The sequence below is a fragment of the Crocodylus porosus genome, unplaced genomic scaffold, assembly GCF_001723895.1.
Source record: "Crocodylus porosus isolate Cpor-Errol unplaced genomic scaffold, CroPor_comp1, whole genome shotgun sequence".
NCBI classification, from domain to species: domain Eukaryota; kingdom Metazoa; phylum Chordata; order Crocodylia; family Crocodylidae; genus Crocodylus; species Crocodylus porosus.
Window position 1 is genome coordinate 20,680,003 of NW_017728913.1, and position 26,849 is coordinate 20,706,851.

General features: G+C 40.6%; 1 protein-coding gene across 3 annotated transcripts in view; it reads left to right on the plus strand.

The window, feature by feature from the left end:
- TLL1 (tolloid like 1) overlaps positions 1 to 26,849 on the plus strand; it is a 241,614-nt gene that overhangs the window by 32,490 nt on the left and 182,275 nt on the right. The gene's annotated exons all lie outside the window — the stretch shown is intronic.

The window sequence follows — 26,849 nt, forward strand, 5'->3', positions numbered from 1 at the left end:
GGGAATAAGAATAAATTAGAATAAGTTTACTTAATAGTTAGGGCTGCCAGGCTCTGGGATGGGATCCCAAGTGGGGTGGTGCTCTCTCCTATCTTGGGGGTCTTCGAGATGAAGCTGGACAGATATTTGGCTGGGGTGATATCACCCCAGCACCCATTCCTGCCCGCTGCAGGGGCTCAGACCTGATGATCTGTTTAGGTCCCTTTTGACCCTAAGCACTATGATGCTATGAAGTTTTACAGAGGCAGGCAGGGCCAAATTCAGTTTCACTGGAAGCACCCAGAACTCCTACTGTCTTCAGTGTAGACTTCTGTGTTTCTATAAGAGTACAGTTTGCTTAAGAGTAGCATGTGTTCTATAGTATTTCCATTTTTTTTCATGCTCAACAAAGCTATATGAAGAGAAAGCATATAGAGAATCATCATCTTAAAACTTATTTAGACATTAATACAATGGTAATATAATTACAGTGTAACATCAAATTCCGTTTGTATTTTTTGTTAGTTATGACTTGCTTGAATTCTTATGTCACAAGTGGGTATTTTGATATGAGAAGAGAGTTAAGATGCTTGCATTCAGTATGAAAGTTAAGACTAGAGTTTCAAGAATTTTGATGTGTGTAAATGTTTTGTGTTTCGTAGATTTCATAGACATTAGGGCTGGAAGGGACCTCGGAAGATCATAGAGTCCAGCGCCCCCATCCAAAGGGCAGGAAGTCACCTGGGGTCAGAGGATCCCAGCAAGATAAGCATCCAATTTGCTCCTGAAGGTGTTCAATGTAGGTGCTTGAACCACCTCTGATGGCAGACTGTTCCAGACCTTGGGGGCTCGGACAGTAAAGAAGTTCTTCCTTATGTCCAGCCTGAAACATTCTTGTAGTAGTTTATGACTGTTCAACCTCATCATCCCTTGGGGGGCTCTGGTGAACAAACGTTCCCCCAGATACTGGTGGTCACACCTGATGAACTTATAGGTGGCCACCAGATCACCCCTGAGCCTGAGCTTTTCCTGGCTAAAGAGCCCCATGGCTCTCAGCCTCTTGTAAGGTCTGTTTTCCTGCCCTCTGATCGTGTGCGTGGCTCTTCTCTGGACTCTCTCAAGCTCTCTACATCCTTTTTGACTTGTGAAGCCCAAAACTGGATGCAGTACTGCAGCTGCAGCCTCACCAGGGCCGAGTAGAAGGGGAGAGTGACGTCCCAGGATTTGCTTGAGAAGCACCTATGGATGTAAGCCAGTATTTTGGTCACTTTACTAGCTGCAGCATCGCACTGCAGGCTCATGTTCATCTTGTGGTCAATGATGACCCCCAAGTCTCTTTCTTCCGTAGTGCTAGCCAGCGTAGCACTACCGAGCCTATAGGGATGCTGCAGGTTTTTCTTCCCCAGGTGGAGAACCTTGCATTTTTCGGTGTTAAACACCATCAGGTTCTCGTCTGCCCATTTGCTGAGCCTGTCCAGGTCAGCCTGGATCACCCACTTATCTTCTGGTGTGTATGCTTTGCCCTAACATTTGGTGAACTTGGCCAGTCCGCTTCTGACTCCAATGTTCACATCATTAATGAAGATGTTGAACAATATGGGGCCAAGGACAGAGCCTTGGGGGACCCCACTGGTCACAGGGCACCATGACAATTGACCAAGAGGTGATCATGGGATACCAGATCGAAAGCTTTTTTGAAGTCAAGATGTATGACATCAATCTCTTCTCCCTTGTCAAGGTGATAGGTCACCTGGTTGTGGCAGGAAATGAGTTTGGTTAAGCAAGACCTACCCGCAACAAACCCGTGATGGCTATCCCTTAGGATTTTGGCGTCGTCCAGTCCATTAAGGATGGCCTCTTTAATAAACTTTTCTAAGATCTTGCCCGGGATAGAAGTCAGGCTGATGGGCCTATAGTTTGCCGGATCCACTTTCCTCCCTTTCTTGAAGATGGGCACCACATTGGCCTTCTTCCAGTCGTTGGGCACTACACCAGAGCACCAGGAGTTTTCAAAGATCTGTGCCAGAGGCTGGGCTATGATGCTTGCCAGCTCCTGGAGTACCCTGGGGTATAGATTGTCAGGAACAGCTGACTTGAAGGTATCCAGCCTCTCAAGGTGTTCCTTCACAAGGTCAGCATTAATGGAGGGCAGGGGCATTGCTGCATGAATAAATTGAACTACGTATTATTTCTTCTGTGTCTGTTAAAGCTTTTTAGATTAAGTCAGATTAGAATAAGGGTACTTAAAAATCACACAAAAACATCCATATACTTGCTTGTAAAATTTCTCTTTCACTAGGGACAGACATTCAAAAAGCCTGAGCCTGAATTGATTCAATCTTTCAGGTTAGTCTAACCTGGCTAGGTTGAACTAGTTTGTAACTGGACAGGCATTCTCTCTGGACTGAGGAAATTCAGGCCTGTAGTGGCTCAGGCTAAATGCTGGAGTGGGGGAGGGGGGTGCTAGAAGGAAGCCTTCTGCAGGCAGCTGAGCTGAGGGGGTTGTAGCCAGGCCCCAGCAGGATCTCTGATTAAGGAGGTCTGTCTGCACCATTCTAGGCTTTTTCCCACTGGCTGCTCAAGGGGTGGGAGTGTTGCCAGCCCCATGGTAGCGCTCTGAGACAAGGAGGGGTGGGGAAGTGGGGATTCCAGTGCAGTGCATGCATCTGTTGATGATATGGAGCTTTTCAATCTCTCTCTCCCTGCTTCTTTATACTGTCTGCAGCAAACTGACAGGCAAGCAAGCCAGCAGGGAGCTGATAATGGTGTTTGTCTCATCAGCAAAACAATAGCCTCTCTTCATTAGTTCAAACTCTTCTTAAGCAGGTTACCAGCAATTAGCTTAAAAAAGCCCCAAGCAGTCACTGTTCTGTCTTCCTGTCCAGTGAAATTGGAGACACTCGCACACAGAGACACCTCTCAGCATTAGCTAGCATACCACATGCTTCGGGTCTCTGGGCCTGGGGTCCATGCTGTGGGAGATAGGAGAGAGGGAGGTGGGGAGGGGATCCCTGCTGGTCCAGCAAGCAGTGAAGGGGGAGGGGGCAGGAGGAAGCCAGGCAGACTCTGCTGAACCTGCAGTCTCTGCTGAGCTCCAGCTAGGGAGCAGATGGGAGGGACCAGCCCTGCTATGGAACAAAAAGCCCTGCCCAGCCAAAAGAGCATGATGGGATGCTGGGGGAGTCTGATTTATCTTAAACCGGCAAGGGGTCTGGGACAGACATTGCATAAACCCGTTTGACTCAAATCAGTTAAGTCTGATACTACATTCAACCAGGTTTATCTCCAGCTGGTTTCAGCCATTTTCAGACTGGTTTATGTGCACTGAATATCTGTTCTGTTAAAGGTTTACACCAGATCACTTAAACTGGTTTATGTGTAATGTTTTTCCCTAGCCATGCTGTTCAAATGAATAATATTATTACAAAGTGAGGCTTCAATCTAGCTGTATGAGTCTCTTTAGGGCTCAATTCTCAGAAAGAGATTTACAACCTAGAGACTTCTGGCACAAATAGCTACAGTATAGGTTTATGTAGAGACAGTTGATAAATAATCTGTAGACAACAGAAGGGCATAGATTTGCGTTTTTATCACGAAGACGTGAAATTTGGTCAGATAAATGAAAAATGAGAATTTGGTGTCACCAGATATTCCTGATATCTTGGAGAGAGGTGTCTGCAAGCTATTTCACTGGTGTATAAAATAGTCGAACATTATTAAAATAAGATTAGTAAAATCTGCCTTACAGACATTTTACTGTTTGAAGAAGACGTCTTTAAAATCTCTCTGCTGTATGCATTATGCATATTTTTTCTGGAAACAGAGTAGGTCTTTATTTTGTTCCAAATACTGTATTTAAATGTGATTGTGGTGTAGGAATTAGTTATAGTGAAAAAAGGCATACAGGACTGCAAGTAAATAGTGAAAATGCCTGATAAAAATGACAAGTACATTGTATAAAGTATTTAGCCTCATAAATATACTGCCTCTAAACCATTTTTTAGAAAGAATGCAATCATACATATTCTTATTAGTAGCTTCTCTTATATTACTTACAGCATTGTGAAAAGTCAATGGAAGTTGACTTAATATCAATTTGAAAAAATCAGACGTGGAGCTTTGTTGCACTATTAGTTTGAATAAGGCCAAATTGACTGCGAGAGGAAGAGAAGCTGCCAGTTGTAGCTGCTCACCCAAATTCAAAATATGACAGTCTAATAATAAAAAAAATGAAAAATGTTTCCAAATAAATATATCAGTGCCTTATTTTGATGACACATTTTCAAAGCAAAGTATATTATGTGGGTGCCACCAAAATCCCATATTTGTATAAGCTAATATCATGTAATTGTGCCAGACTACTGCCTAATCTGTAGTCATATAGATTTTATAAGAAAAATGTGTGTTTGGGGAAAATGATACAATTGAAAAGAAACAAGACACCTACATTTTTTGAAGGCTACATTTTCAAATGTAGCTTCTTTACAAAATTGCACTTGTGCACACATGCTGGTATTGTAAGAGGGCAGAAACTGCTGATACATCATCAAGGCCACTTTTAACAATCAAATATTTTTTGTGCACAAGTGTCTGAAAACATGCTTGCAGAACCTACTGAGTTGCATGACAATGGTTGTAAATGATAGCAAACTCTGAAACAAATTGGTTTGACTTATTTAGCTTTACAATACAGTGTAAAATATTGAAACATTAGGTTGTTTTTAAGCTGTATGTCATCCAAGGCTTTACTGTGAGAGCTATCTATCTACTTCTAACTTTTCATCTCCAATAGTCTTAATGGTTGGCTTTCCTGGTTGCAAGTATCCTGCACAGGTACTTGTTCTAGTGGGATTCAAATTCCCTGCAAAACTGGACTGGGAAGGGGGAGAAGTTTCTGCTAAAGAAGTTGGGCACTAGGCACTGGGGCACTTTACCAGATGTAAAACATCTGGTAAGTTGGGGAGAGAGGTATCCCCAGCCTACTAACCCTCAGAGAAATAGAGAGTCGAATGGTTGCAGAAACAGGATGTGACCAGCTATAAAAAGGTGAGGACCTGATTTGCACCCAGCGGTCATTGTCTACACGAGTGTTTGATTGCAGTTAATTACTTTGCCATAAGATAGTACTGCTCCCCATAATAGTGTCTCATCATGGAGTTAATTAAGTTACTGTGCCATAGTACTGGTGTGCATGTGGACAGTGGTGCTTTACTGCAGAGCTAATCAGTCAACTCGGCATTAAACTGCACATGTAGATGCACCTGTGATTGGTAACAGCTCTAAGGAATTTCTCTCTCCTTACTATCCTTCTTACTCTTATCCAGACCCCTGTTCAGCTACAACGATTCTTAATGCTTTTAGATTTTGCTTGGGCTAGAACCCTAAAATCTGATCTGTCTTTGACTTTGTTTTAAACAACCTGAGATTTGGGGAAACCCATTTCTTTACAGAGCAAGCACTTTTCAACATCACATTCCTGAATAGTCTTTGAAAGACTGTATTGGACCAGCAACTTTTTCATAGACATATTTCCCAAAAAGTTACCATTGCATTTAGAGCACCAGTAATCTGAAATACATGACTTCTCACATTGCTTCAGGGCATAAGGTTGTTAGAAGCCTATGCCCCAGCAGTAGAAGTCTGACTCTTAACAACGCTAAAGTTTTTTAAGAGTGGATGTGACTTTTGCTTGCTATTGGCACAACACACACCCCATAAAACAATAACAGATAAATAGCTTTCATTTGAGAGCTACTACTTAACTTTACAAAACTGGATTGACATATCAGTTTTTCCCTTTGTCAGCATTGTCTGGTATTGTTTTCCAAGGTGTACAAGTTCCACTCCAGCACTTGTTCTTGTTCTTGGGTTTTTTTTTCCATTTTGTGTTACTTTGTTTGTCAGAAAGTTTATACTCCATTTCACTTACAAAAAAAAGTGCTGTATGGCGGCACAAGGTGGAAATCTTATAGACGTTTATAATTCTACTTACTGATGAGATTTGCCCCCCGTTATTACCAGGGGTGTCTTCTTATTTTTAGAATTTATAGGCATGCCCTGTTTCTATTTCTGCTCTCTCAAGCTTGACAGGTTTTTTTTCCATCTTGTCTTTTGGAAGTTCCATCTTGCTCTTTTTTTTTTAAAAAAAAATCTTAACTATGGCTCATTCAGTATCAAATGAAGTCAGTGGATAAACTCTATCTAATCTTTAGTGACACCTAGTTTGGAGCCCAGATTTAGATTGCATCTGCATCAAAATCTTACATTTATATTTTTTTATCCCGCACATGGAGGATCAAAATGGATAGTAGCCCTGATGGAAACCCTTTGCATGTCTTTATTTTCACTGAAGGTGACTTAACCCAGAACTGTCAAAATTAATTATCTTAAAATGTGTTGAATTAAAAATGAAACACTTCTGCACAAAAGATGAATAAAAACTTTGCAATGGATAATTTGTTTGAAAAACGTAAAATATTTATGTTGAAGAGATGTCAGGAAATGGATTACAAATATTAAAGAATTTAGTAAAATTCTTCAGAAGCAAGTATTCTACAGATTTGTGCACAAATTGCTGGGATACTTATAAATCATAATATGCTGATTAATTAATTCTTATGTGGTATTGTTTTCTTTTCTTGATTGAATGATTTTTGCAAATAACAGCATATATATTCAGGCCCTTGCAGATTTTCTTTCATTAGGTATTCAGATTTAAGGTTTTCTTTTCACCAGTGTTCATACCTATAAATCTCAGTCCCTAAATTATTCATAGAGAGAAAATATGAAAGGCTTATGAACAGTTAAGTTGACATTTTTCTATAATTTTGAATGTTTGCAATTTTAGTTTCTACTAGCAATTGACTACTACAAGACATTATATGATCTTAAAATAAGTTTGTCTTTAAGATGGGAATAGAAAAGTTTTATATAATAAACTTACTATAAAGCATAAATTGAAGGTAAAAATGTAATAGAACATAAAGAACCTGTTGTTGAATGAATGTATTTTTAATTCCTTTAGTTACTATGCCATTCATGCATACATCTTTTTTCATCTTTTTTGAAGTATGCTTCTGACACAGTGAAAATTTGCTTGACGGTTGTAGAAAGATACTTAATACACTAGTGTTTCTTATTGTACAAAACTTCCATTGAGCTCCACAGCAGTTAAGTATGAAGTGATGGCAAGTAAACCTGTGTAAACTTTTAAAACTTATTTTAATAAAGGAAAAAATGGATAAACAGATTATACACTTTAAGGAAGATGTTCAGCTAACCCCATTAATAAGCTTGGTGTCTTTCAAGCTATGTTTTTTTTCTGATTCCACTGTTGCTGCATATTCTGTATGTATGAGCTTGTTGGAACCCATATTACCCCCTTTTTAACAAGATCATTCCTAGTGCTCCATACGTCATGTGGGGGAAAGGCCTTACAGCCTTTAGCCCTTTTTCTTTCTGTGATGGGGTAATACCATTTGATTGATTGATTGATAATCAATTGGCCCCATTTCTGCAGAAAGAAGTTAGGAATCCTAAAGTTCCCCACATACTCTTCTAAAATGATAACAATTATTATAATTAGTTTGTTACAGGATCATCTCTAGTTATTGAATTTTAGGATGTTATGCACTTGTAGTACACAAGAATTTGGGGAAGGGAAGTACAGCATAGTTTACAGTCTTAGCCCTTTGACTAACATTTTGACTAACTAGCCTTATTAACATTTGTATAACTCTCTAAAACTAGAACTAAGCTGTTTCAGGTGGCTGTCAAGCTGCAAGTGTATCTAACGGCACTGCCGCATGAGGATCGAACTCTTTTTTTTTTCTTTTGTTTCCCAGCATGTGGGAATAACCGTGATGTCTCTACACATACATGGATCTGTCAGCTGCTGCAATGAGTAGAAAATAATATGTGTAGCTCACATCTTCTCCTGCTGTACTTGAGAGTCCAGACTTCTAATATTATGACTATCATTGTGGTGGCTGATAGTGGGTGTGTTGTTTGAAGCATCTGTTCTACAAGATAGTCTGGAACCTGCTTCTTTTAGGCTTCCTCCGACAGAACCCCAACAGAAGAATGAGAAACCATGCTCCCTGCCCTAATTCTACATTCAATTCGTTACTGCCAGCATTGACTGGAGATGCTGTATTTTCCAGGTACACAACTCTACCGCAACTTTTTTTCCCCCAGCCAATCATACCGCATTTGTTCTTTTGCACAATTTCTACCTGCAGGACTACTGTCCTGCAATGTGACCCATCTGCTACTGGCACTGCTGCTGCTTTGAGGAAACACTGCCAAGGACAGAGCCCACCAAGAGGGGGACCTCCACAGGCTGCTAGTGGATTTTGGAATTAATTAAATTTCTTTTAGAAGAGAAAATGGAAATAATCAATGTTGGAGGGTGAGGACAAGAAAAATCCTGCCCTTTAATCCTAGATACCATTATGGGGAACTCCTTGCTTAAAAGTTAGCAGCATATCTTTGCTGTCTTTTATTACTGCTTTAAGTGCTCCTTCTAGACAAATACATCAGCAGAAGTACTAGTGAGGGGTTCAGTGAACATTACATGCTCAATCCTTCCTCCATACAATGGAAGTTTCACCATTTTCTTCTATAGAGCCATAATTTGTCTTTATGATATTTTTCCCACTCTGTTACCGATTGTGTTTTTGCAACTGTAAAATACTTTTTATTTTGACTCAATATAAAACTTCATGATATTCCCTGTTACCTTCATTACAGATACACACTTAATATCATTTTACAATGATATACACTGGTTGTGAAGTCTGTCTGTGGGTGTTGCTTTATTTTTAAATTAGAGAATGATAGTTGCTATTGGTAGCTTTATATTTCTGGTTGGGCTGAACCCAAGGCATTCTAAGGAGATATTTATCAGCAGTGGATCGACCAGGTGAAGAAATGCTGCTGAAACAAATGAAGCTACTTAGGTGAAGGACCGAAGAACAGCATTTAAAGATTCAAGTATGGAAATGGAGTTACGACTTTTGTGGTGTAATTCTTGGAATATGGGATGTACTCTGTTGGCCAAGTTTAGCTTGCAAAATAATATTTCATCTGAAGAAAGAATATTCTGCGTTTGTGCAGAGGGATACTTGAATATGAGAAATTAAATGCACATTGATAGCTTGTACCCAATTTGTATGGACAGATGTCCATTGTATAATTAAGTGGATGTTCTTACATGTATATAAAATCATAGTAACCATTTTTTAGGTTCAGTATTAGAAGCTGATTTTGAAAATTTGGTCCTATAAATGCAAAATATTTGTACAGTTCCAGTGGCTGCATTCCAATACTAATTCTTGGTTAAAAAGCAAACTTCTGTGAAAGAAGTCACTGTTACTGTATACTTAATTAAAACAAACTCTTCCACCTCTCTACTCCTACCCACAAACATAACACCTTTTTGAAAGGCTGAAACATTTTCTTTGAGATATTGGGGCAAAGAATAAACAGTATTTTAGTTGGCTCAAGAACTGTGTGCTGTAATGATGCAACCAAATATAAGAAAGAGTGTTGCAGTGAGAAAATGATATATTCCTGTAAATTTGATGTTAATTGTAGCTCTTCAGTTAGTTTAGTGAGCTAAAAAAAGATTGCTTTTACAAATGCTGACCTTTGATACTTATTATATGTTTGTTTCTTTTTAATGACGCTCCAATAAGGGAAGAATAGTGTTGCTCAAGGCTAGGGACAGAAGTTAAACATAAACCAGTTTAAGTGATCAGAAACTGGTTTGAACCTATAACAGAACAGAAGTTCAGTGCACATAAACCAGTTTCAAAATGGGTGAAACTGGTTTAAGATAAACCTGGTTGACTGTAGTATCAGACTTAACTAGTTTAAGAAACTTCTGTCCCAGGCCCCTTCCTGGTTCAAGATAAATCAGAGTCCCCCAGCAGCTCAGCATGTTTTGCAGCCCTGGACTGGGCTGTGCTGTCTGCTGCAGAGAGCAGGGCTGGCCCCGCCTCTCTGCTCCCTAGCTGGAGGAGTGAGGGTTAGCTCACAGGCCTCACTGGCTGGCTCACTGCCCCACGACCTGGCAAACCCCAGCTGGGAACTGGGGCCAGAGAGGTGGGGACAAACTCACCTTTCCCTGATTACAGAGTGACCCTGCCCTACCCTGCTGGTTTACTTAGTGCTGGCTGCAACTGTGGACTACCAATCCCAGAGGGACCTGGAAGCAGGAAGTGGAAGTGCTGAGCAACCCAGCAGAGTCCTGCTGTTGTTATTGTGGACTGCAAATCCCAAAGACCTTTTGGGCAGCAGGAAAACAAAGTGAACATACAGTCCATGCTGGCTATGCCTGAGAGCTGTGTTCTGGCACCCCCTGGCTTCTGGCTTGAGCCACTGCAGATATGTGGCTGCATTTCCTGAATCAAAAGTGAACGTCTGTTCATTTGCTTATTGGTTTAATCTTTGCAGCTTAGACTAATCTGCAAAGACTGAATCAATTCAGCCTTGGGCTTTTTGACTGACTGTACTCACCCCAAAATTTCAAGATTATTTTCTCCAAATGAATCTTTTTCTCCTGTGTCTGTCCTTAAAATATCTCTGTTCTTGCTACAATGCATCCCATGTTCCCAAAATTACTTAAAGATCAGACATACATTATGCAGCTGTCCTGTTCTGTGAATGTGCATGTGCACACACATGCACATGTGTGAATGCATCACATGCATAATTGAACACACTAATGTTAAACATGTATTGTGAAAACAAGGAATTTTAAAATCTTTTCTTGATAATCCCCTTTCCTGCTTGTTCTCTTGGCCTGTTCTAATCTATATTTTAAACCCTTTAGGGCAGGGATAGTATGTTTTGTCGATGAAGTGCTGTGCCCAGCTATGGCAGAACATAAAATAAATATCAGCCCAAAACCTGTTTCTGTACTCAGACAAACTCCCGTTGAAGTAAGTGTATGGTTGTTTGCATAGACTAAAGTTTGTAGCCATTGTATCTGACCCAGTAGTAATAAAATGGCAAGTACCATATTAACCTAAATCCAAGTTGACTTCAAATTAAGACAGTGTCTAGTAATTAGGATTCTGTACATGGTTATAAATTTATTGAAGGATAGTCTTGAATTCACCCCTGGCTGAATGGGATGAAAGGGAGCCTCTGAGTCCCTCCTGACCTGCTCTGCCATACACTACATATGTGCAGGGACAGTGGTAGCAGTGTGCAGGTTCTTTTTGCTAGTGTAGACTCCTAGCCAACACAGGAGATGCTGAGGGCAGTAGAGTAGGCAGGGAAGAGGAGCTGGAAGGAGGAACCTGTGCATCACCACTGTTGTCCTTGGCTGGGATGGCTTCCTGCACAGCTGTTCCCTGCAGTGTGGGATAGGAGTGGCTTTGGGGTGCCCCCTGCACCCAGATCAGCCAGGTAAACTACCACTCCCCACAGCTGCTAGCTGGAACAGTCCCATACTCAGTTCTAAGATGAGGCTTTTTTCCCCCCATGTTGAAGAGATTTGAAATGTTGGGATCAGCTCCTGAGACCTGCTGCTCACCTAAAACTGTGAACAAGGTAAGTGAGTTTCAGGTATCCATCAGGAACTAAGTTCTGCTTGGGATTCTTCCTTAAGTCTCTGATATGGATATTGGGAAATGCACATTTTGTATTAATGCAATTTTGCATATTGGAAGAAAAGACTAGAAATATTTTGGTCCTCTTTTTTTCTAACTATGAGTGACAATGTGGAGATGGCAATAGACAAATATCATTAGTTTGATATCATTAGGTTAGCTCAGTACTGGAACTTAATCAGGTTAACAGGAGCTAAAAAAGGAATAATTGTGTAAAATCACATCAGATCGTATTATAACGTGTCTAGGTCTGAGGCATTATCCTCTATTTTCAAATAACTTTCCAAATCCTAATCATTAGATAATCTTTCCTCTCCTTTGGTTTCAGTCAGATTCTGAACCAAGAAAGGTAAAAATTGTGCCATAATTCTGGAACACTTAGATACTCTGGTGAACCTCTGATAATAGATACTTTGATACTCTACAGAAAAAGGCAGAAGAAAAAAATATAGCTCTTCTTTGAACCCCATTTTGGTTTTCCATTCTCACTTTGATAGTACGATACACAGAGGGAAGGACTGTGGCCCCTTAAATAATGTTTGCAAGAGAGGCAGAAGAATAAGGATAGGAAGCAGGCCAGGAAGGAAGAGTCATGATTTTAGTAACAGTCATGATTATCCCACGCTAAAATTATGCTATAAATTGGGATTTTCAGATATGTCTGTTGCAGAGGTGCTGAATCATATTTCAAATCTGTCCTTGGCTTTTACTTAATACATTGTTTCTTAGTGGGCTTTTTCCCTTGCTTCCAAGTGAGCTAAGCATGTGATGTACTGCAGAGAAAAGAAAATATAGTAAATAAAGGAAATAGAGAGAATAAAGATAAATATAGCAAGTGTAAAGACCAGAAGAAATGCCAAAAGAAATACAAGTAAACAAAAGCATAGATGGTATAAAGGAGATGAAAATAAAAGCAGGAGAAGAAAAGAGTCGGGGGAAAAACTGGCAGGCCTAAAAAAAAAACGCCACTCTTAAAACTATATACAATCATACAAAAATACAGGGAAAATGTAGAAAGCTACAAAGGGATAGGAAAAAAGAGAGGGAACAATCTGAAGGGAAAGAGCTTGTGATACTGAAAGAGATGTAGAAATGAGAGAGTTCTTAGGAGACAAAGTCTTAAGAGATGTATAGATTAATTAAAATTGCTTATAAAGGATTGCACAGTAGTTGGCAATGATAGTGTTAACTCTTGTTCCACAGGAAACCACAGCTTTCAGTGCAGGGATTGTTAGGGATCTGTCTATGAAGGACCTAAAGTGGGATGCAGTGTCAGTGAATTGTATTCTCCCCCAAAGGTATTGTAAGAGGAGTATGCATTGTGAAAAGTTCACTAGTAACCAAATCTTCATATGTAGGAATGGGAGAATGTTATTGGAAAAAGTCTGCTATGTAGGTACTTGAACCTTGCCTACACAAAGAAATCCTTTTGTTTATTTTGTTCACAAATGTAGGCATGGGCAAGACCTCTTTTAGACCTCTGTTTGAATCTCTGGCTGTATGATGCCTTTTTAACATTGTGGGCTTTTTTCTTTTCTTTCCTTTCTTTCGTTTGTCTAAATGTTGGATAATTTTTAATTTATCTGGCTGCTGGTCCCCTAAGTTGTCACGGCTTCAGTGTAGTGGAAAAAGATGGCTTTTCTCTCTATTCTGTATCCTGCTGAATTAAAATGTTTTCTTCTCTGTCATGCAAATCTAGCAATCATAACAGTTGTAAATAATAGGGCAAGTTGGTTAGGAGGGAGTAGTTAGGAAAATCCTGGGCAGTCTATCTAACCTGAAACATGTTTCAGATAAATTATACTTATTGCATTTTGCTTTCATGCCATTCTTAGATCCTTTTTAAGACTGCAGCTGCATAAAGGCCTATGTACTAAAGAAAATAGTTACAGATGCTCTTATTTGGGGTTGAGCACCCTTTATATTCATTTACATTAAGCTTTTGGCCTAATGACATGAGTCACTTTTATTTGATAATAGGGGTATGGGCATGCATATGTTTAGAGTGGTTTCAAAAGGGCAGGGGAGGTGTTGCTTTAGACCCTGAAGCAGTTGTTACATTGTTGTTAAGAGTGCACAGAACAGGAGTGATACATGTAGCAAAACAGCTCCAATTTTTAATGGTCTTCACAGAAGTGTAACAGAGCATGACTGCACCCTGGGCAGCAACAGCACATGGAACAGCGCTGCCTGTCGGGCTACTGCAGGCAGCGGTGCAGTCGGCCACCAGCTGCTGTGGTGGTTATTTTTTGTGCCCATCCCCTCCCCCTTCTCCCAGTGCCCCAAGGAGCCTTCTAGTTGTCCTCCCTCATAGTTACGTTACTGCTGCTTCATCTACAGTTAAAGCTGGAACAGTTTGACAACATTGGTACCATTCCTGACTTGTGCAAATGAACTTGTAACAATGCAGCAGCCACTGCATGCTCCCAAGTGCCAGTAGCCGCTCTCCCTCCTGCTTTGAAACTACTCCCAGTGCACTTTTGTCCATACTCTTAAGAACATCTACAGAAGAAGGTCTTATTAACTAATGGAATTTATTTAAATTAATACATCTTGCTGTGGTAGAGAAGACAACAGGCTATTGTGTCAGATTCTAAATCTATTGCTTTCAGCAAGCATCTCTCTCAAGCAGGAGGTCTCTTAAAAGTAACAGCCAATGGAGTAAAGGTTGAAAGGAGGAGGTTGCATTAGAAAGGAAGGGAAATGTCCCTCAAATTGACTTTCCTCAGTTTGGATTTACAAACTTGTCACTTACCCTTTATTGATATATATGTCAAGTGGAAGATCCAAGTAAATGCAACACAGTGGAAAGCAACAAGAGCCTAGAATAATGAACACTAATTAAAGTTAGGTTATGTCACAGGTAGGTAGGCATTTTCCAAAGGGGCAGATATAAGGAAATAATTTGTACATTTTGTTTGCATAATATATATTTAAATATAATCCACTGCATGGAGAAAACAAGTGAATGCCCAAATACTGATTATTTTTCGCATACTGAAATGTTATTCCTGGGTGCTGTAAGCCTGGAGAAACGAATAACTCTAAAGAGTTCTGAAAAGCCTTAACAGACACTTTTCCCCCCCCTAGAATACAGAAGTTCTTGCTAAGCAGATAAGAGCAATGGCAACCTCATCATGCACCATCTAAAGGTAAATTACAGCAAGAAATGTGTTTAGCATTTGTCAGTTTTTGGTGATTTTGTGAAATACAACCCCTGGACATGCTTCATCACCAGCAACCATACTGTCTACCAACTAGCATAGACATCCCATTTTCTGGGAGAGATCCAGAGAGAAAGAATGACTGATACCAGTGAGATGACCTCGTTTAACAGAAAAAGGAATAGGATAACATAGGTAGTAGTTTTACAGAGATTTAAATTTGTTAAGTAGTAGATGGCATTAATTTGTACAGTTTACAAAGAACGCCTCACAAAACTGGGGTTTTAGGAGAACATATTTATCAAAGACAATTTCAGGGGGTGGAAGCAAGGACCCACTTTCTCTGTAGAAGAGGAAATCTAGGTGTTCTACTGTATTTAAAATATGAATAAATCTTAATGGGCTTTACTCAGTTGGATAGAATTTGTTGAAAACAGCTTGTTCCTGTGACACAAAGTTGTTTGAGGCTGAAATAACTGGGATATGAAGAAATCTTTTATATATTATAATGGCTAAGGTCACATGTTCTAAATTAAAGCTACATTCTGTATGCATTAGCAAAAGATTTAATTCCTTAAATTGCACAAGGCTGACTCTCACTAAGCTATTTTGCCTAGTGAGACTATTTTACAGTGAGACTTTTTTGTTATTAAAAAGGTTTGACCCAGTTTAATTGAAAAAAAAATCTAAATTCTTTACAGTTGAAGTGCTTTTGCTGCTATTCATATGAATAAGGGCACATAAAGATAAGATGTTAGCAAGTTTCCATTAACCTACATTATTGTTTGAGCAGAAAAAAAATACTCTTTTCAGTTAAATTTATTAAGTTCCAATGTGATACAAGCAAATAATGACTTAAAGTTTTCTACCATTTTTGACCAGCTGATTTAGTTGCATTGCCTTAATTAGTAAATAGGTCTTAAGCATACAAATACTATGCATATGAGTAATTTACTTCCCATGGGTAGTTCCTTTGAATTTATAATCCTTGTTATTATACACAATACAGAAAAAGTCTGATTTCATGAATACCTACCATATGAGCAACTATGAGCATGAAATCCTGGTGCCATCTGGGAGTTTTATCACTGATTGCAATGACTTCAGTGGAACTGGTAATTCACGCTAAGTTCACTAGGATGCTCATCTGCCTCAGTGTTGGAAGGATCAGAGTTTATTTTCATATAGTTGTAGAATGAATAACGTAAGATTAAAATAGAGTTTACATACTTTATAAAATAAAGTTCACATTATCTTCCATGTATCATATGTGTAACAGTTGTTAAATTAAGATTTAGGATACCCAGATCTAGTCTGTCAGCTTCTATAATAATCCATTGAAGCCAGTAGAGCTGTAGTGATTTATACCAGCTAAAATCTGACCCATTATTTTGTACAGATATAGCCAAACTATTTAAAATCCTTCAAATGATTTAAGAAAGGAAAAACAAGAGGTGGTTATAACATTTTAACCATATACAAATTGAGCTTCAAACTATAAATTTTTCTGTCAGTGATGTGGGGCCAATGAATAACACAGTATTCATTGGTGTGTGTGTGCGGGGGGAGAGGGAGAGAGATGGTGTAGAGAAAATAATCTATATCATAAAAATACAAATTAGTTTTGCATAGTCAGCATAAAGAGCTAGTATTTTTAGCTAGTTAAGTATAGTAAAATTTATCCACTATGACTCACTAGACTCCAAGGAAGCATCTACAGAATAAGGGTCTTATTTTTTGGCTGCTGATTGCCATGTTTCTATACTTATACTCTATAAATATTCAATTGATAGAATTAAATAGAGATAAATTTGGATCACACTGCTACATATGCCATGCTTGAATGAAATTTACCCTTGATTACAGTCTAAAAGTAACAAGAACTCCTAAATATTATGTTTATCTTTCTACCTGTGTGGCAAAAGTTAGGATCCATTGTTTCCATCTGGGAAGAGATGCTGGCCTTTGCTCTTCCTAACACTAGTGAAGTGTACACTGAGGGATGAACTTGAAATGAATGGCTGAAGGACAGTATTTTTTCTCAGAGGTACATTTTACCTCTGATCATCTCTTCTCTATCTGTTTGTATGTAGGTAAATAAATCTGCACTGGGCTTATGCAGACATTTGCTGCATCTGGTCTATGATTACATGGCTTAAAGTAAGCCATATGATTGTAGATTGGGAGCAATGAGTGAAGATGCTTGCTGGTGCCGGGAGCTGCTCTGGGAACCCAATGTAAACAAGTTAGGGCAGGCAGAGGGGCTAGTTTATTGGGGGAGTTGACATGATTGGGGGGCAGCTGGCAGGTCTGCGGAGGAGTTGATAGGTCTGTGGTAGGGGTTGTCTGTCTGGGGGTGGGAGAGTTGGGCTAAAAAGAGCCCAGGCAGTGTGAGGGGAAGGATTGGAAGAGTAAAGACCTAGGCCTGAGGCAAGCAGCTGAGCTTTTCCTTCCCTGTGGCTGAAATTTGAACATGGGCAAACATTTACTGTATTGGGATCCAGAGGCCTTTTGATCTTTGTGCTTAGAGTTGTATCTGTTAAAGATCAATACATTTACTTATAATTTAGGACAACTGTGTTTTAGTCTCCTTGCCTGGTATAAGTGTCATAGGGATGCAACAACTAGATTGGGCTAACTTGTTCCTGATCTAAGTTAGTTCATTATCTCAGGGGAACTAATTTTAAATGAGAACAGCTGTTTTTTGCCTGATTAAGCCTCCCTGGATGTCTGCACAGAGTGGCATTTAGAGTGACCTAACTAGTTAGGTCAAGCCTAAATGTAATGGTTGCACACACCCATATATGATTTCTAGGTGGCTTCAGTGTTTGGGAACTTGCTATCTGAGTTCATAGGTATCTTGAATAAGTAAGAGAAGATATTTATCAATTCTTAATAAGCAAAATATCTGCTTTCCTTTCTAATATACTTGGCTTAAACAAATCAAAACTTTCATTTATGTTTTCTTTCATATTAAATAATCAAAGGTTATCAAATATCAATAGATGGAAATGTTGCCAGTTGCCTGTTGCAGAACAGATAATTGCTTAAAGTAAGAATTTTTCCTTGATTTTTGACCCTTATCAACACTGAAATTGAAACAGTGGAAACTTGCAGAGCTTGTTTTCTGCTATTTAACCAGTTTTTAGTTTCTAGTCTCTCTAATGTACTGCCTATTCTATTGTAGGTGTTACAGGCAGTCTCTTCTCTGCTCTCTTTTGCTCACCCTTCAGTGTGTGTGATTCGGCCCCAGTGACATGGTAAACTGTATGCATGTTCTGGGAACTGCCATTTTTCTCTGGGTTGTGTGTATATATGTATATTCTCAACTCTTCTCTCCCTCACAGCTGGTGCCTCCACCACAGTGCTCATTCTTTGCTAATTGGTGGGCAAGCTGAGTCCTACTGACAGTTGCCTTTCAGGAGCTATTTTTCCCCTTTATCTGCCTACTTCTTACTGACATTAATGGAACTTAATAAAACGTATCAAAGGAAGAACAAACCACTTAGAGTCTATAGAAATGTACCTGATTGGCATATGATTTTTCTAATTTGCTCTTGAATGCGTTTCTTGTTGTATTAACATGTAACCTACTGCCCACTCTAGGGCCCTTGATTCTGTGTTTGTTGATGTTTATGACTATGTGTTCTTTTTCTTTGGTGTTGTCTGGCAGTCTACAATTAAACATCTCTTTGTGTAAGCGCCTTGCTGTTTGAAATCCCCTGCATGCTTTAATATTAAATATATCCTGTCACTTTAAGGTGCTAGGATGAAAACATTGTCTTTTTGAGTTTTAGGTGTTACTAGTCTGCAAGTCAGCTAATTTCATCAGAATTTCTGCTAATTATGTAGTAGTTTATTTGCACTTCATCCTGACTAGTTTCTTCTTGGTGTTTTGCAACTTTGTTGAATTAAGGATTCTCACAATACATGTTTGTTGTTGGAAAAGAACTGTTAAACAAGCTTAACAATGATGATTAAGTAAATGTAATTAAGCCTAGCTCCCTAAGGCAATATTGAAAATAGGTGTTATTCCCCCCCTTCCCCGAAAATGTGGTTTTAATGAGCCTATTTTAAATCAAATACTAGCTTTTTTCCTAGTTGCTGTCTATAAGGAAATGGCTATGTGTAAACCTCATTGTTCTTAATAAAATGGATTAATAAAGATGTAAGAGGATTAAGTATTTCAGATTCTGGCTTTTACACTTAATTTTGGTCTACTGGTCTGGGGCCAATCTAGCTTATATACTAATTTTTTCATGGTTTGCTTTGAAGTATTACAGTTTTGAAGGTAGTTTCCACTCAGACTAAATTGTTCTCACCTATAAGTATGTGGCAGTAGAAAATATTTATTCTGTTGATGGGAGAGTGACTACTTCTTTCCTTGTTGATAGGCAAATTAGGAATTTAGTAACTAGGTTAAGTTGCTACTTATTCATATTTTCCAAATTGAAATTAATTGGAGTTGTACCAGCTGAGACTGTGTGACATAATCACTCTAATTACACTTACACAAGATAATGTATTTTCATTCAAGGAGCTTAGAACATCTTGTAAATGTTAATTAGGCATCACAATACACCTCAGAACTATTTAATTCTGTTATGCCCATTTTTCAGAAACTGAACCAAAACAACTTTATTTATAATCAGCTAGAAATGAACCCAGAAAGAAACTCTATGTTCCTAATTTCTAGGCTCTGCTTAAATCAACAGTGGATTCCCCTTTCTCACATATACCAACACAAAGAGGTATTGGATGCCTACTGTAATCTTCATCCACCTTCCACTTGACAGACTAGGAGTTGTTTTAATTTACTGGTAGATCCCCTTCTACATTGATAGAGTGCAAATACATAGGACTAAACAGGTCCCCACAGAGGATTATGGTATTACCAGCCAACTGCCCATTGGGAATGTTGGGGGGAAGGGGGCTCCTAGGAGCAGGGATGGGAGGGAAGGTTGCCCCCCCATCCCCTCTGCCTACCTTGGCCAGCACCCTGTGCCGCCAGTGCCTGCCTGCTCTGACCACTCGGTCTCCACTGTCATGGTGGCACTCCAGCACACTGTTGCCACCACCTCCTGTCCAGAACACTCGTGGAGCACTCAGATTGTTTAAGACAACCAATCAGAGTGCAAATAAAGTGTTATGGACAGACAGACAGACACACAGACTAATGCTTTTATAATATTAGAATAGCTGTACCAGTTGAACTACAGGAATAACTGGCAAAACTTTCCTATGAAGACAAGGATTATTATGCATGACCCTACTTTACAATATTTCACATATAACATCTGAATTTAGTGTAAATACATTTCCCTTTATATTTTTTTTGTTACTTTTCTGCTTGTGCTTAAAGCTGAAATACAGTTTTAATTTTAGGCTTGTATTTTAAATTCTTTGTAAGCCTTCTTCTTAAATCCTGTATTATTTTGGAATGTATATTCTTTTATTATTTATATAACACACTGAAATGTAAAATAAAGATTATATCCAGAACACAGGGTTATATGTATCTTTGTAGCCAAATCATATCTTCATCTTTTGAAATTTTGTGTAAGTTTATTATTCACTGTCATGACAAATGTTAAATAAGGTAAATACGTATAAACAAGCAAATAAAACTAAGTGATCATTACGTTTTTCCTTGTGTTATATTGTTCCATATTATTTGTAGGGAAATATTTTAAGAAGTAGACCCTATGCATATTCATGCAAATGCCCAGGTACCATGATGATGGATGAATTAGAAATGCATAGATAGGTCTTATTTTTATGAGTCATCATTGTATAGAACACCATCTTCTGACACTTTTTGAGCTGTATGAAAGCAAAGTAATTTCTTTCACTATTTTAAGTCAGTTGCACCTAAAACTGGCATTCCCTTAATGTGTATGTCTGGTATTAGCAACTTCTCCCACATCACCCAGGTAGCTAGCGGTGAGGATTTTTACGTTCTCTTTGCTCATGGGGACAGCTTCAATTCATCTAAGGTGTCTCCCTCCTTACCCGTTCCTCACCCCCTCCACCCGCTGCCCTCCTAGTTCAGTGCACAGCAAACCTGGGTTGAGGTTTTCATCTTTTCTTTTCCTTTTTTGCTTGCTTCTTCCTTTCTTGTGATTTAGTTGACTAGTTTTTAGTTAAGTTGCCTGAAATAACATTATTGATCCCTCTCCATTTTGTAGCTGTTAAGTGGAAGCAGTTCTGAGATGCTGGTGCTCAGCTATTTTTTCACTGAAATAATGGCTTTTGATGATTGTTTACTGATTCTGTGTAATTCAAGTCTGCCTTTGAAGTCTTTTAAGTTTTACAATTGAAAACTGGATCCTAAGAAGCAGAAAAAACCCAATTGTTCAATATTTCTATCAACTTTGTAGTGCTCCAGACGTTTATAAGGTATCAGACTTTTGGGTTTGGGACAGACATTACACACAAACTGGTTTACGTAATCAGAAAGTGGTTTAAACTTGTAACAGAGCAGATGTTCAGTGCACATAAACCAGTGTGAAAATGGCTGAAACTATTTTGAGATAAACCTGGTTGAATGTAGTATCAGACGTAACAGATTTGGGTCAAAGCAGTTTATGCACTGTCTGTCCCAGACTCCTTGCTGGTTTAAGTTAAACCAGAGTCCCCCAGCATCCTTGATGATTTGCAGCTCTGGGCAGGGCTGTCTGTTCCACAGGCAGATGGGCTGGCCCTGTTCCCCTGCTCCCTGACTGGAGCTCTGGCACAGTTGGGAGGCACAGCAGGGTCTGCCTGGCTTCTGTTTGCTCCCCCCCACCACTCCCTACTCGAGCAGGGATTCCCCCTGCCCCCTTCCCAGAGCACTGACCGTAGCCAGCATGTGGTATGCTAGCAAATGCTGAGAGGTGTCTGTGTAAGGCAGACAGGACACTGTCCACTTAGGGCTTTTTGGAGCTAATCAGCAGGTCAGCTAGTAATGTCCCTCCATTTGTTCCTTGGAAAAAGTTGTTTAAGAAGAGCTTGAACTAGTGAGAGAGGCTTTAGTTTTCTTGAAGGGGTGCTAAATGCTCTGTTATTAACTTCCTGCTGGGCTGGTCAGGAGCAGTGAGGGCAGGAGGACCGCTCCTTAATTAGACCATCCTGCTGGGGCCTTGCCATGTCCCCTCTCAGCTCAGCACTATGGAACGAAAGGGAGGGCTGCTCTAGCACCCCCAGCTTCTAGCTTGAGCCACTGAAGGCATGTACTTGCTTTTCTTCAGTCTACAGGGGATGTCTATGTGGTTAAAAACTGATTCAGCCCAGCCAGGTAAAACTAACCTGCAAAGATTGAATCAATTCAGGCTCAGGCTTTTGGAATGCCTGTCCCTAGCCCTGTTGTATGCTTTTCTTCATGGCATATGGCTATTTGCCATTGGAAATAGCAGCATCTATTTGTCTCTTCTTGAAGATCTTTATTTCTTATTGAGTATCTGTACTTTTTCTCCACTCATGAATCTAGGTAAAGACTCTTAAAGGCAATTTCTCCTTCAGTGGCTAAAGATTATGAATGATGAATTTCATATCTAGTCTAGATTCAAGTCTTCAAAGCGAGCTCTGCTACTTGAAACCAGGACCCTGGCATACAGTTGGGAAAACTTCGTGTGATGAATGCTCCTCATCAGTAGTATCTGAGGATATTTTTTGTGAAGTAGAGAGAAGTGAAATGCTTTAAGAGATCTTTTCTCTTCATCATGTAGATGAAGGTAGACTTAATAAGGTAGACTTCAGTAAGGTATCAAAGTTCTGCATGAGATTTGAAGAATCTTCCAGAAATATCCTTGGACCTACAGCAGCTAAATATGTTATGAGTATTCTGAAGTTATATATGTATGGGAAAGCAGGAAGACAAGTTTCTCCAGTCCCTTTTAGATGGAAGTAATCTGAAAAACCATTGTCAATTTATTTCTCCATGTAGAATGCAGTAAAAAAAGTCTGATAATCAGTTGCTCTTTAAGTTACTCATGGCCGAAAACAATAAAACTCTCTAAAGATAGCTAAGAGTTGGATGGTACTTTCCAAGGCAAATGATGATCTAGCGTCTTGCAGCAGGCTGCTCTTTCTTCCTGATGCCTCTAACTTGTCTATGGGAAGGGAGAAGTGTGGAGAAGTATCATGCAGCAAATTCATACGTGAAGTCTGGTGTTTATATCAACTCCATTTCCCTGTATGTCCTGTACTAAGTGATCTTTAATGTGAATAGTTAAGGTCGTAGCTCTAAAGCATATTTAGGAAACTTAGAAAATTTTTTGTTTAAAAGAATTGATTTTGATAAGTATGATCCAAAGTCACTGTGACAGGGGCAAGGGTACCCAGTGGCAATGGTGAGAGCCCCATGGCACAGAGCTCACCAGCAACACCATGGCATGCTGAACTGCAGAAGCATGGCAGCGGAGGCAGGAGCACTGTGCTACGTGCACTGTTGGTGACCCAGCAACATGCTGAGCCATGGGAATGGGTCAGCAAGAATGGTATTGCCCCGCCACAAACCCCACTGGGGGCAATGAAGCCTGCCACGTCTTATGAGCACGGTGGAAGTGATGGGTTCACCATGCCACAAGACCTACCAGCAGCGCTGCAACATCCCATGCCACAGCCAACAGGAGCCAGGAGACGGGGCGCAGAAAAGAAGCCAGTGCCAGCGTGGATTCGCTTTGTAACTGCGTGCTGGGCCGATTTGCTAGCAGGGGCAGGGGCAGGGGGGAAGAGATTAAAGCTCTGCACTCTAGTCTGATGAGGGGACTGGAAGGTGAGGGAAGGCTGCGGCCAAGGTGGAGATCACAAGGGAGACAGCTGGTGGCAGGTTCTGAGTGGGGAGCTGCCCCCATGGACTGACTCAGTGGAGTCAGTGCACTTACCTAGAGAGGAGACGTGGAAATACGGCCATGGAGAGTGGAGAAAGGACAGTAGTGGACCTACAAGAGAGGATGAATGCACCGACTGGTTAAACAGTTTCTGTGCGATACCAGAAAAACAATGGGTTGGCACTAGGTGGAGTGTAGGGGAGATGGAGCCCCAGTGTCCTAGCATTAACTAGTGGCCCTAGCAGGACACCATTGAGGTGGCAGTAACAGCAATCCGCAAGACTAAAATTCCATCAAAGACGTGGCAGGCGAGAAGCATTGGTAGTTTGAGTAACTGGTGCCAGGGCAAACTGTTGTCCCGGAGGACTGTGGTTAGTTCTGGGTGACTAGAAAAGCCTAAGAAGGGAGATTGGGACAGACGCAGCAAGTTACAGTCACTTTCACTCAAGAAGTTTAACACATTTGTCTTGTCTGAATGAATTGGAGGATAGAGGGAAATAACAGCTGCAGGACAATTAAGTGTATTTAAGCACCTAAGTGCAGTTTTGTTCTACTGTCTTCAAGCCCCTGAACAGCAATATTGCATCTACTATTGTAATATACCATTATTTAACTCTTAAGATGGAGCTACAAAAGGGCCATGAGGAGGAATATGCACCCACTTTTTAGCATAAGATTTTGTCAGGGATGTCAGCAGTGTACAACAGTTGCACTTAATATGTACTTCATGGTATTCTAAATTATTCTTTAGATTTTTGATTACAGTATAGTATATATCAAGGAAGGCCTACAAAGGATGGAGGACTGGAACCACCACCAAGGAGGAATACTCTGCTCTGGTCCTGACCTGCAGAGAGCAAACCAGGAAAGCCAAGGCTATGATGGAACTCCAGCTAGCTACAAATATCAAGAACAATAAAAAGTCCTTTTTTGGATACATAGGGTACTGGAGGAAAAGCAAGGGCAACATTGAACCCCTGTTAAACCAGATGGGTCAACTAACAACCGATGCCCAGGAAAAAACAAATTTGCTAAATGGGTACTTTGCGTCAGTTTTTCACCAGTCCCATGGAATCATAGAATCAATGAATCGGAAGGGACCTAGACAGATCATCGAGTCTCACCCCCTGCCATGGGCAGGAATGAGCGCTGGGGATGGGAGGGGTCATAAGATCCCAGCGTGTGCCTATCAAGTCTCCTCTTGAAGATTTCCAGGGAAGGTGAGAGCACCACCTCTCTGGGAAGCGTATTCCAGGCTCTGGCCACCCTTACAGTGAAGTAGTTCTTCCTAATATCTAACCTAAACCTATCCTCCCTCAGCTTGTGGCCATTGTTCCTAGTGACTCCAAGGGGGACCCTGGTGAATAGACTTGTTGGGACGGTCCTGCCCACTATGGGTCAGGGAGGCCCAGGTGAAGGAGATTCCTTGCCCTCCATCAAAGCTGACCTCATGAAGGAACACCTCGACAGGCTGGATACCTTCAAGTCAGCTGGCTCTGATGGGTTACACTCAAGGATATTCAGGGAGCTGGCGAGCAACATAGCTCAGCCCCTGGCACAGATCTTTGAGAGCTCTTGGTGCTCTGGTGAAGAGCCCGATGATTGGAAGAGGGCCAATGTGGTGCCTGTTTTCAAGAAAGGGAGGAAAGTAGATCCAGAAAACTATAGGCCCATGAGCCTGACCTCTATCCTGGGGAAGGTCTTAGAAAAGATTATCAAGGAGGTAATCTGTAACAGACTAGCTGAAGGCAATATCCTGAGGGATAGCTAGCATGGGTTTGTTGCAGGTAGATCTTGCTTGACCAATCTCATTTCCTTTTCTGACCAGGTAACTTATCATCTGGACAAGGAGGAAGAGGTCAACGTTGTATATCTTGACTTTAAAAAAGCCTTTGATCTGGTATCCCACAATAACCTCTTGGCTAAACTGGCTAACTGCGACCTTGACCTCACCACGATCCACTGGCTGGGGAATTGGCTCCGCGTTAGGACCCAGAGGGTGGTGGTCGACAAGAGCCAATCGTCTTGGAGCACTGTGACCAGTGGGGTCCCACAAGGCTCTGTCGTAGGGCCTATACTGTTTAACATCTGACACCAATGTCCACATCATTAATGAAGAAGTGGACTGGCCAAATTAGCCGACGACACCAAACTCTTGGGTAAAGTATCCATACCTGAGGACAGGAGTTTGATCCAGGTGGATCTTGACAGGTTCATGAAATGGGCGGATGAGAACCTGATGGTGTTCAACACCAAAAAATGCAAGGTTCTCCACCTTGGAAGGAAAAACCTGTAGCATGCTTATAGGCTCTGTAGTGCTATGCTGGTTAGCACTACAGATGAAAGGGACTTGGGGGTCATGATTGACCACAAGATGAACATGAGCCTTCAGTGTGATGCTGCAGCTACTGAAGTGAGCAGAACTCTGGCTTGCATCCATAGATGCTTCTCAAGCAGATCCCAGGACATCATTTTTCCTTTGTACTCAGCCTTGGTGAGGGTGTAGCTGGAGTATTGCATCCAGTTTTGGGCTTCACAATTCAAAAAGGATGTGGAGAAGCTTGAGAGAGTGCAGAGGAGAGCCACACATGATCAGAGGTCAGGAAAACAGGCCTTTATGATGAGAGGCTGAGAGCCATGGGACTCTTCAGCCTGGAAAAGCGCAGGCTTGGGGTGATCTGGTGGCCACCTATAAGTTTATCAGGGGTGCTTATCAGGATCTGGGGGAACAATTGTTCACCAGAGCACCCCAAGTTACGACAAGGTCGAATGGTCACAAACTTCGCTGCAACCAATTCAGGCTGGACATAAGAAGAAATTTCTTCACTGTCCGAGCCCCCAAGGTTTGTTATAGACAGTCACCGGAGGCAGTTCAAGCACCCAGTTTGAATGCCTTCAAGACGCATTTGGATGCTTATCTTGCTGGGATCCTATGATCCCTGCTGATTTCCTGCCCCTGGGGCGGGGGCTGGACTCAATGATCCTCTGGGGTCCCTTCCAGCCGAAATGTCTATGAAATATTGTTTTTGCCCCTATACCCATTTTAATATTTTTATTAAGTATCCACTAGGTAAATTAAGAGCAAGTACAATTAAAAAAACCCCAAACTTTAATTTTGAACTCTATTAACATGTCATACATCCACAGATGCATCTCGAGCAGGTCCAAAGAGGTGATCCTCCCCCTCTATGCGTCACTGGTCAGGCCGCAGCTGGAGTACTGCGTCCAGTTCTGGGCGCCACACTTCAAGAGGGATGTGGACAGCATGGAGAGGG